At 32.8% G+C, this 11,278-nt stretch overlaps 1 pseudogene; it reads left to right on the top strand.

Moving 5' to 3' along the window:
• The first annotated feature begins 207 nt into the window (after positions 1-207).
• LOC128186219 (uncharacterized) lies at positions 208-9,729 on the top strand (annotated as a pseudogene).
• Positions 9,730-11,278: the final 1,549 nt, after the last annotated feature.

Here is an 11,278-nt window from a genome sequence, read left to right as displayed (position 1 = left end):
CGTTCCATAGATTCTTCTGACCACTGCACTGATTCAGCAGATGTCAGACATGAACAGGTATTTTTCATTAACTACATTACTTTTTTCAACACATGATTTACAAGCTTAACTCTAATTACAATGAAATCTTTTTCAAATTTATAACAGAGAGCATTCTAGAGAGGGACACAATGGTAACTCATGTAGATGTTCCACTAACTAGTTAAGATGGGCTCTTAACTGATACTACAGTCTACTCAGAACCATGCAACTTCACATGTTCAACAGCTTAGGCATTTTACTACAGGTATTACCTTTAGTTACTCTTTCTGAAATATTGGGGAACATTTCAGTAACTACAGTAGACCTGTAGTAACTATGTAACTAAAATTTCATTGACAATTATTCTTTGCCTGTACTCTAGGGAGGAATGTTCCACAGATTCTGCAGAACAGTGAAGCCATAATTACCGTATATACTTGTTCTACAGATTCAACAGGTCATAAAGGACCATGTTGCCGAATATGTTCAACAGCCTTGCATAGGTATTTTTATTACACAAATACATGTATTCTGAATGATAAGGAATTTTTGTCAAGGCAGGACTTCACTAGAATATCACTGTTCTTTGTATACTCTAGGGAGCATTTTGGAAGCGGCAGTTTTGCATATACCGCATAGTTTAGTGCTAGAATCTTTTTAAGAGCACTCGATTGGCGCAACAATTTTTGAATTATTTTTATCTCCTTAATAAGAAGACCTATGTATAAAGATAGAGAAAAGTAATAAGATTTTAAAGCTAAAATATTTAGATTTTTTTCTTTTGTAAATGATAGTTTATAGCTAGACAAATCATATCAAAAAATTTAAAGAAGATCTGATGGTTAATTTATTAACCACCCAGCCTCCTTAAAGGATACTATCTGAGTATTAATTGATCACCAAATCATTTTATTTCTTTTCAGAATATTAGATAGAAGCTTGTAATGGTAGTAGCATCAGCATTGTCTGGAAGGAACTATCAGTGAAGGTAATACATGCAGATACATTATTTGAGGGTCCTCAACACCTGTTAAAAGTTCTGCATACAAGCCCATTCTCTTAATTAAAGATATTGATTTTTAGCTTGTGTTTTGACTTAAAAATTACCCCCCCCCCCCCTATAATCAGTTTTTTTAAGGGGGGACTTTAAATTTCATATCTCTTCATTAAAATAAATGCTCCTTCAGTATTCACACTCAGAACCGGTGGGTTGGTAGACTGAAGGTAATCCCATAGCTGCACAGAGATATTTAAAACACCAATTATTGGTGATATAAACTGTTTCACATCGCGATGAAATTGCCATGATGTGACGTATTGTCTTAAAAGTAGAAGTCACAGGGTGTCGAGGATTCTTAATTTCGTTACTGTTTTAGTTATATTTTGTCACCACTTTTTAATCAGCCTTTATCCTTAACTTTGACAATGACAGCTTTTTCTCTGAAATGGAATTGTTTGTTCTGACATTTTCCCTGTAGATTGTTCATGATTTTTTTTGTGTCTTTGTGACATTGTGTATATGCAAACTTATAACTGTGTGATTGCTCATGGTTTTTGGGTCACTGTCAGATATATGTATTTGTGTCTGTTCATAGATTAAACGTGGGTCATTGTCATATATATATATATATGTTTGTGTCTGTTCATGGATTGTGGGTCATTGTCATATACATGTATATATAAATATATATATACCGGTATATGTTTGTGTCTGTTCATGGATTAAATGGGGGTCATTGTCATATATACATGTTTGTGTCTGTTCATGGATTGTGGGTCATTTTCATATATGTGTCTGTTCATGGATTAAATGCAGGTCATTGTCACACATACATGTTTGTGTCTGTTCATGGATTGTAGGTCATTGTCATATATATATACCGGTACTATACATACCAGGGTTGTCCAAATAAGTTTGTGGACAATCGCGTTTTTGTCATTTTAAATGGGTTAATTTATTCATATTGTTTATCTAAATCTTTGTCATAAAATTTCAGATCAAACCAAAGTGGTTTTTATTGTTTTCTATAGAAATAAAGTAAAATTTAATGTATTGATCAAAGGCTCGCAGAAAGTATGCACGTCCCAGCGCAAAAATTGTCCAAACTTTGTAATTGAGTTTTTAGATATGAATATTTACTGTTTTCATAATCTTCTATTGTGATGTAGTCTAGCTGTATTGTGTACATTATTTTCATACATCATTTAAAAATATTTTCAAACCAGCAGAGGACTTTTAAAAGATATTACGGCAAGAATATGTCTTTAAAAACGCATGAAAAAGCAACTTCATCTGACCGCTGGCAATAAAAAAATTGTGTCAACTGAAGTAAAAAACTGAAATGAATGAAACGATTATGGAAACTTATCAACAAGTGGCACAAGTGATATGTTGATGGAATATGCGATTGTACCTTCTGACCAAATGGTGAATGCGGCATATTACTCTCAAATAAACCCAGGACTACGTCATTATAATTTAACGTCATACTAGGCAATGTATATCGTTCATAACTCCATTACAAAAATATACATTGCTCTGATTTTTATACACATACATTATTATGCTCTTTATTACAATATTATAATACTTTCCTGATAATGGCGCTTCTATTTTGAATAAAATTATATGTGTTCACAAACGTTTTGGACAACCCTTGTATATATATATACGTTTGTGTCTGTTCATGGATTGTGGTTCACTTTCATAGAGTTTTTGTTCTGCAATTTTTTCTGTGGATTGCTCATGGGTTTTTATGTCTTTGAGTTTAGACATTTGTGCATATGCATGCATACATATTTAGTTTAGATATATATATGTGAATGCTCATGGTTTTTGGGTTGCTCTCATATCTACATGTTTGTGTCTGTTCATAGGATGTGGATCACTATCATGGATTGGTTGTTCTAACATTTTTCCTGTAGTTTGTTCACGCCTATTTTGTGTCTTTGAGTTTAGAAATTTGTTTAAGTGCAAATATATATGTGAATGCTAATGATTTTTGGGTTGCTGTCATATATACATGCTTTTGTCTGTTCATGGGATGTGGGTCATTGTAACAGATTGTTTTTTCATGAGGTTTTAGTGTCCTTGTACATAACGCCTCAACTACCTTATGTGGATGATGATGATACTTCAACATTAATTTACATGATGATACTTCAACATCACATGCTGAAACTTTAACATTACATGCTGATACTTTGTCTTTATATGATGATAGTTCTTTGTTACATGCTGATACTTCTTCATTATATGATGGTACTTCACTCTGCGGTGATTCTAAAAATAGGGAAGGGTCATCTTGAGATTGAAATACACTAAAATTCAGAATTCATTGATGCCTGACAAGTTTTTAACACTGGGCTTTTTCTCTGTTTCGGAGATTGATCAGATATTACTAAGGTCCACTGAGACTAGTTTAGATCAAGATACTCAACAAATAATACCACTTGATTATGTGTTGTCCTTTAACAGAGTCATTTTATATTTAAAGAAAGCCTGCTTGGGAAAACCATTGGCGCTCCCCATCAGTGCATACAAATCAGGGGGTTCGAGGTACCCCAGGGGATTTTTTGTCCAAAAATGTGCATTCTGAAGTGAACCCAAGTTTATGGCGCTTGGTCAAAGTGGACCGCTAAAAGTATTCATAGCACCTAAACAAAGACTTCTGTCATTCAGGTTACATCAGATTTATGGGTGGGCTTTCCCTGGAGATCCACATAAAGGAGTGGGCAATGTAAGCACTAATTTTTTTCAACAGTACAGTTACTGCTAAAATCAGTTTCAACAGCGCACGTAGTCCCTAGCATCTGACTTCATGTAAGATATTGCAATCTGGAGGACGCAATGCTCTATCCTTTGCATGTAGTTTTACAATAATTTTATGAAAATGGAAATTCGATCATATGTAGATCAATAGATGAAATATTGTAAAATACGGGATCCCCCCCCCCAATTTCCTATTTTATATTTACTTGTTGACTTGTTGTGATTGAGGGGTAGGTCTGCCACCACCACCCCCCCCCCCACCCCCCCCCCCCCTTAAATAAAAGATAGTTTGTGCAAAGCGCTGGGATCTAATGGATGATTGCTCATGCTCTGATTTCTTTAAGAAAGAAAGTAAAATCGCTATTTAATGGCGTAGAATGCCCAATCCAAAGGGGGTAAAAATAAATTTGAAGGCCTGCAGAATTAAAACAATCAACCTACAACATAAAACGTACTCATAAAATTGGCATCCAATTTGAAGGCGCCTAAACAAAGATGAGTTCCAATAAGGGGACTATGGAGTTGTTTGACACACAGAGATTTCGGCGCAAGTTCCAACAAATATAATGAAAGTGATGGTGCCCCCATTCCCTCCAGCATCCAGTTTCAGCTGAATGGCACAAGCCCTAGTATTGGGAATATAAGTTTTGATAATAACCAATGGGGTGTCCATATTTATATAAGGAAATAAGCATAAAAGAAGCTTGTTTAAATTGTTGGGTACAATGTAGCTTGAATTTATTCTATTCTCTCCTTAGTAATATCCCTTTATTTTTACCGAATCACCATCCTGCTGCTTAAAGCGAATTTAGAATCACCGCATACTGTAATACCATCATTTTATGAAATATCAGCATGTATTAGTGAAAGCATATAGTGAATAGGTATCATCATATAATAAAAAATTATCAGCATGTAATGTTATACTATCAGCATGTAATGATAATTGATAAATTATCATATAATGAAGAAGTATCAGCATATAAAGTTCACTTGATGTATCAGCATGTAATGTTGATCGATGATCAGCATGTAATGTTGATCGATGATCAGCATGAAATGTTGAACTATCAGCATATTATGGGCATTATCTACAGGCAGTTGAGGTGTTCCATATCTTTGAGTTTTATTTGTGTTTACATGTATATGTATATATATGTGAATGCTTATAGTTCTAAGGTTGCTATAGTAATACATGTTTGTGTCTGTTCATGGATTGTGGTTCACTGTCATATATACATGTTTGTGTCTGTTCATGGATTGTGGGTCACTATCGTAGGTTAATTGTTGTATTATTTCTCGATCCTGTACCAGGTAGTTTGTTCATGACTTTTTTGTGTCTATGAGTTCAGACATTTTTATATATGCAACTATTTTAAAGGGGCACTGTCATGAATTTGGTCAAATTTTGTTTTTCTGTTTTCATTATTTACAATGCTTTAGGATATATTTCTAATGATCAAATGAAATTTGAGAGTCAGTCATTGAGTTACAAGCAAGATACAGAGCTCACAATTCTTTGTCATGTAAACCAGGCTTATGCCCTATTTTTTATTTACATGGGTTCAATATACAAGTCTTTTTCAAGCTGATTTGTCTATCTTTTTATTCATTTTAAAAATAAATAAACAGTTCCTAACATTTAACACATTCATTTTAGGTCTATAGCTGGAAGTTTTGCTTCAACATTCAAAATTTAAACAAAAGATTTGTTTACATAGCAAAGTAATTTCTTATTTAATTTTGGTCTCAAGCATTTTGATATTATAGTATGATAGAATGCTGGAGAAAATTGTATCTAATTTGTTTGATGAATTATTGAACTGTATATACATGTTTGTGTCTGTTCATGGATTGTGGGTCATGTATATTCATGTTTGTATCTGTCCATGGATTGTGGGTCATTGTCGTATATTTACATCTACAAACTTTAAGTATAATTTCCTCAATTTCTTACGGTAGGTTATAGTTAATTCATAGCTCTATAGAAACAGCCAGACTGAAATCTACAGGCCCCATTTATCTATTGGTCGAAATCTACAGCAACTGAAAGTGACAGGACTGATCAGCTAACGCGGGTTATGTATTTTTCCTGCAATGTCGCTACCTTCATATCCCGAATGAATCACTATAGAAAGCGTTTTATTGTTTAAATATGTTACATGTTGGCGTCGATCTGTTCATGATAAAATGACCTGCTTATGGAAAGGAACGATATGATTAACATAATAGGATAAACAGAAAAACCGTGAAGTTAAATGATAAACTTTCTAGGATTAACACTCGGTACTACTGGATTTGTGCATGATGATAGATCTGTATGCTTGATCGATAGGTCTGACAAATGATATGATATGATAGTATAAGATTGTAAAAAATATTGATGCGGGTACTATATACCGGTATATATATGTTTGTATCTGTTCATAGATTGTGGGTCACTATCATATATTGTTTGTTTAAACATTTTTCATGTTATTTGTGTATGGGTTTTTTGTGTCTTCAAGTTTAGTCAATTGTGTATATGCATTAATACATATTGGGTTCAGACATTTGTAAATTCAAAGATATATATGTGAATGCTCATTGCTTTTGGAGTGCTGTCATATATAAATGTTTTTGTCTGTTCATGGGATGTGGGTCACTCTCATAGAATGTTTGCTCAAACATTTTTCCTGTAGATTGTTCATTAGGTTTTTGTGTCTTTGAGTTTAGATATTTGTGTTTATGAGTACATATATATGTGAATACTCCTGGTTTTTTGGTCGCTGTCATAAATACATGTTAATATGTGTTAATGGATTGTGGGTCACCGTCATAGATGACTGGTATATGCTCAAAATTTTCCCTTTTAGTTTACCAGGTAGTTTGTTCACGACTTTTTTGTGACTTTGAGTTAGATATTTGATCTTTATGTTAATTTTTGGTTCTCTGTTATACTGTATCCGCAATGAATTTAACTTGATAATAAAATGATAGGATAGAAACCACGCACGATATGATAGGATTGACGCATGTTATACATGTACATTGTAAAGTGTACATGCAAGATACGATAGGAATGATACACCAGAGGAAAGGATAAATGATGTTCATGATAAACATATAATATTAGCTCTAAATGATCTTCAAAATTAATGTGATAAATTAATGGCAGAGTTTGATAAAAAAAAATGTACAAATAAAGATACTCGCAGAAATCTTTTTATTAACAATTGCCTAGTTGTTAATCCTAGCTGCTTCATCTAAAGGGTATACAAAAATGACTTATTGGCTTACATGATTAATAAATTATCTGTATTCTACATTTTTTTCATTACCGAACATCCCAGCCAATCACTACTAACATGTCATCTCAACATCGAATCCTGTGGAAAATAACAGGTTCAATAAAAATTCAACTGTCGTTTTTAATAAACATGTAAAATCCAAACAATAACAAATTATATACAAATTACCTGTAATGTTATAAACTCTAGTACATATGATTAAATGTAATACTATGAGCATTTAGTCTAGAAAAAAATGTTACTGTAACCATGTTCCTATAAAGATCTTCAATTGTTCACATTAATCTTTTATTTCCATTACTTACATATATGATTAAAATGTAATTTCTAATTTGATTTTTGTCACAAGAGTTTGGATATTAGTATGATAGAATGCTGGAGAAAATTTTACCTAATTTGTTTGATGAACTATTGTACTGTAAAAAAAATGTTGGTGTCTGTTCATGGATTGTGGGTCATTGTCTTGTATATACATGTTTGGGTCTGTTTATGGATTGTGGGACATTGTCATGTATATGTATACCTGTTTGTGTCTGTTCATGGATTGTGGGTTATCATCATATATTTCTTATTCTAACATTTTTCAGTTGATTGTTCATGAGTTTTTGTGTCTTTGAGTTTACTTAATTGACATTTGTATACTGGATATATGCGTCCATACATATTGAGTTTGTACATATGTACAATGAAAGATATGTATGGGAATGCTTGTGGTTTTTGAATCTCTTTCATGTATAAATGTTTGTGTCTATTCATGAATTGTAGGTCACTGTCAGAGATTATTTGTTCTAACATTTTTCCTATAGTTTATTACTGTGTCTTTGAGTTTAGTTATCTGTTTATTTGCAAACATAATTACCAGGTACATGGGATGTTGGTCACTGTCATAGATTGTTTGCTCAAATATTTTTGCGGTGGGTTGTTTATGAGTTTTTTGTGTCTTTGAGGTCAGATATTTGACTGTTCATATGCGTACATATATATATAGCAAGTTTAGACATATGTTTATATGCAAATATATACATTGATATGTGATCGCAGATAATTGTTTAGTTTTTAAACATTAAAGCATTATTACCTGAAAGATGTGGTCACAATTTACTGCAGCATAGTGTGTATACAAATTGAATACCAAGCACTAGCATGTTATGAAAATGTGTTGCGTACACTATTATTTTAACTTACATGTACAATTGTAGAATTTAATTCACTGAACCTTTCTTATATTTGATTCACAGATTCTATTGAAGAACACAAGGATTATGTCCCAAGTGGTATAGAATCAGTGGATAAACCATCATGCACCACATTACCATCAATGAAAAAATGGACAATGGAATAGGACATTTGAATTTTATATGGACTTTAAAGATTAAAGTGTACCAAGAGAGGCAGAAGCACTGAACTTAAAAAACAAATGCAAATTTCTTGCTGATAGAAGTATTCTTCAGAAAAAGAGTAAAATGCAACATATGCTGAGACTTAATCAGCAGATACGAACGCTGATTCCAATGAGCCCCCGTTAAACGTAATGGCGGAAGATGAGGATGCAAATTTAGGACGTTTGGTCTTGCAGTAACAAATGATTCTGTAATAAACCCTTTAAATTTAAACAGTAATTGGAAGATTATCTCCTCATGAAATACCCTGGACTTATTTATAAACAAGAGTCGTCTGTATGCTTCATGTTTTAGATTGAAGATTGAACGTGTATGTGTTATATCTGTATTACTCTCTCTGCTTCCCATCTGCAACATGTGTACCTGTGGTGTAACCTCATGGTTTAGTTTTTATTCGTTTTAAAATCTTAATATCAGCAATAAGATGTTGTAATTTCTTATGTGTTACTTTTATGTTTAAGGTCAAGTGAACATGATTGAAATATGTATTGCATATATTTTAAAAGTATATTACAATGTAATTTAGAATACTTAACGTTTTTAAAAAAGGACAATCATATTAAAATATCTAATATTTACATGTAGTGTATATTTCCCCTTATGTTTGCAGAGGACATCTGTGACGTTCAATTTCTCATGACACCTGTGGGTTTTAGCTCTGCTGGCCATTGACCAGAAGAGTGTATGCGATGATCTGTTTGTGTAGCTTTCTGTTTGTCTCTCTGTGAACAATTTTCAAATGCTACTACTATTACAGCTATCAAGAATGTTCACATATATATACATGTCTTGTGTTTGAAATCATGCATGACACATTTTTCTAACTTTGAGAAATAAAATATATAATCTTTAACTGACAAAAGTGTTCCCTTATTAATGTTGTTTTACCTCTGCAAATAAAGGTATCATGGTATAAAGGATTTACCTTGTCTGTCTGTTAATCTGTGTCTACATTACAAGTGTTGAGGATGGATTGCTATGCCATAGCAATATTTTTGGTGGGGGTTATGCATTTGCTGCTGCCTTTATTTGACACAGAGATGGTCATGGTCATGTAGGGATTCGTCATGACCTAGACGTGGTAGTACATGGACAAGGTGATAAGGAAAATAATGATTTGGGGTATTACCCTAATACAAAGTCACAAGGAAAAGCGTATAGGACATTTTGATGTGGCCTAAGCTATAACCGAGATAAGTTGTTCACACCTTAATTTTTACAAGTAGTTTCAAACCAATGGCATTTGACACTTTAGGTGTCAATGATTTTAGTGAAGAGGTTTTCTGGTCTGTTACCATATTCTCTTTGAAGATAATTATAGAAACCAAACTTAGAAAAACAATGTATTTGAAGACATTTTTTTTTTATCTTTGACACCGGTCAAAGACAATGTTTTGATCTATGTTCATCTTATCAAAAGGGGTACACAGACCAAACTTCTTCCTGAGATGCATAAACATATACCGGTACTAGTATATGATCATTTCAAAGCATGCTTTGCATGCTGCATGCTTCTGACTTAACCCTTTCGCTGCCACGTCAAAAAAGACGTTACTACGCTTCAGTGCCAAGCATGACGTTATCAAATTCATGTTTTGACGTAACAATCTGACACAACGCGCCGTACCATTTTTTTAGCGTTGCGGGATGCAGTTTTGTGTTTTTAATTGATAATTTCTAATGTTATCGAAAACAATGGCTTTTTATCTTTTAATCTGTCATTTCAAATAAGACGTTACGCCATTCTTTTTTTTCTTTCTTTTTTTAGCGTCGCCAAATGAAAAAGAAATGTAAAGAAAACCACGTCTTTCAAAAAATATGAAGAACTTCATTAATGATACATGTTCCCAAGCTTTAACAAATACGTGTAGTTTTTAAAATAATCACTCTCTTATCCTGTCAATCCTTTATTATAATCCACGCATACATCTGAATTTTTTATCATTGAAATTGTAATTAATTCTATAAGATCTAACGCATATATCTCTTATTTCTTTGTTTGCATATATATGAGACAAAAATTTCACGATAAATTTTTTTATCTTATTCCTGAGAGAGAGAGAGAGAGAGAGAGAGAGAGAGAGAGAGTTTAAGTAGGTTTACATAAAAAAAAAACATATAAATTATCGGATTTCTATTTTGCTAACCTTATGACATGCAATGCAAACTTTTTCACACCAGAGTTTCCCTCAAATTGTGAAAAATGGAACTAAAAACCTTCAGTTGATGGGGCGGGATTATCAAATAGTTATCACGAAAGTATATGGTCTAAATAGCTTTAACTAAGTTTTTCCCCCGAATAATGTGGACATTTATTTTTAAAACATCTTCATTCGGTCTCGCACCGTATGGGATTTACTGACCATGTACAAACCATATTAGATCAACAGTAAACTATATGTGTAATAAAGCAAAACACCAATTTTATATAACCAACTTACATTGTTTTAGAGCCTGTATGCATTATTATAATACCATATTTTTGTTACAATCATTATCATTAATAGCGGATAATTTTCAAAAACTAATTAATTAGTATAACGCAAATATGTTAGTGGTCAAGAGGCGGGTATTGCTGGCTGCAGCTGTAAAGGTTTATCATGATGCAGTTTAAGAAATTCGCAAAAAGGAATTATTTTTTAATGTGTGTTAGATACGCAGACAGACTGACAGACAGACAAAGAATGACTGTGCTAGATTGGTAAGTAATTCCTTGTTCGTTTTAATAATCATTTCTATGAAATCGCGCAATTACAATAAACGCATATCCAAGTTTATGCTCGTACAGTCATTTG

This window comes from Crassostrea angulata, chromosome 5 (assembly GCF_025612915.1).
Source record: "Crassostrea angulata isolate pt1a10 chromosome 5, ASM2561291v2, whole genome shotgun sequence".
NCBI lineage: Eukaryota > Metazoa > Mollusca > Bivalvia > Ostreida > Ostreidae > Magallana > Magallana angulata.
Note: the sequence above shows the minus strand (reverse complement) of the source record. Positions and strands in the feature narration are given on the sequence as shown.